This window comes from Egretta garzetta, unplaced genomic scaffold, assembly GCF_000687185.1.
Source record: "Egretta garzetta isolate BGI_Z169 unplaced genomic scaffold, ASM68718v1 scaffold912, whole genome shotgun sequence".
NCBI classification, from domain to species: domain Eukaryota; kingdom Metazoa; phylum Chordata; class Aves; order Pelecaniformes; family Ardeidae; genus Egretta; species Egretta garzetta.
In genome coordinates this window covers 356,135-357,273 of record NW_009258882.1, presented here as the reverse complement: position 1 = coordinate 357,273, position 1,139 = coordinate 356,135, and the positions used below count along the sequence as shown (strand labels likewise).

The following is a 1,139-nucleotide window of genomic DNA, read 5'->3' as shown; positions in this document are numbered from 1 at the left end:
GTGGGCGAAGCCCCCTGGGGCTGCTGGTGGCCCTGGGTCAAAGCCCTGGCCAGGGTACGACTGTTGGGGCTCTCAGGCAGTGCCTGCCCTGTGCCCTAAGCCAGAGCCGAGGCAGAAAATCTTTTTAAGAGCAGCTGTGAGGTGGTGGTGGCCCCTCGGCCCCCCTTTAGTCGCCGCCCTGTACAGGACCTCGGGCTTCCCCGGAGCTGGGCTTGGCCACTGCTTGGAGAGGAGCCAGGTGGGATGGACAGAAGGATGAGACCCCCCCCGGGGCCAGGGCCAGTGCAAATGGGCTCCCTCCCCCCCAGCACCCACCGCCCCTCCGAGCCCAGCCTGGAGGAGCAAAGCCAGGGATGGGGACATGGGGGGGATTCTTCCAGTGGTTGAGGTCGCTGGAGACAACAAAATTGCTTCACCCCCTTCTTCACGCCCCCCTCTGCCACCAGTGTGGGGCATCAGGTGTCCCCTGCCCAGCCTTCCCCCCCCCCCCCCCCACAAACCCCGGCCCAAGCTGGGGGGGAACATCTAGAAGCTTTATTTCAACCCTTTACAATAGTAAGAATCACAACATCAAATCGGGAAATGTTGCTAAGGAGACGACAGCTTTGCAGCCCCGCGTGCGGGAGGGCGACCGAAAGGCAGGAGCAAACCCGTAGGAATTCGCTCCGCGGCAGGAGGGGGCTCTGCCCCGGCCCCCCAGCCCCCAGAGCCGCTGTCTCAGGCCTTACACCACGCACAAACCCCCCTGTCCCCGTCCCCAGCCCTCGCCGCCCTCCCCGCTGTGGCGCAGGTACAGCCGCGGCGCTCGCCCAGCGCCGGCCGCACTCCTCCTCGGGCAGCACGGTGCCCTCGCCGCCCCGCAGGAGAGGATTCCGCCGCGGAAAAAAATCCCATGACACAAAATACTACTACTACTACGTCACATTTAGAGAGCAGGTGACACGTTGCTCACGCCTCACAACAGCCCAGCGAGGTGAGCAGTAGCGTCCCCGGCCTGCAGACGGGGAAACTGAGGCAGGGAGGTGAAATGACTTCCCGAAAACACCGAGGGAGCCAAGAGGCGGGGTTGGCCCTCCCAGGTCCCACGCCCTCATCTCCAGCCCCGCTGTCCTCGCCGTCCGTCCCCTCCCCGTGGTCGT

The 1,139-nt window shown here is 65.1% G+C and overlaps 1 protein-coding gene across 1 annotated transcript in view; it reads right to left on the bottom strand.

Annotated features, from left to right (window-relative positions):
* The window catches only part of LOC104121810 (microtubule-associated protein 4), a 163,549-nt gene that overhangs the window by 1,677 nt on the left and 160,733 nt on the right, over positions 1–1,139 (bottom strand). The window lies entirely within an intron of this gene.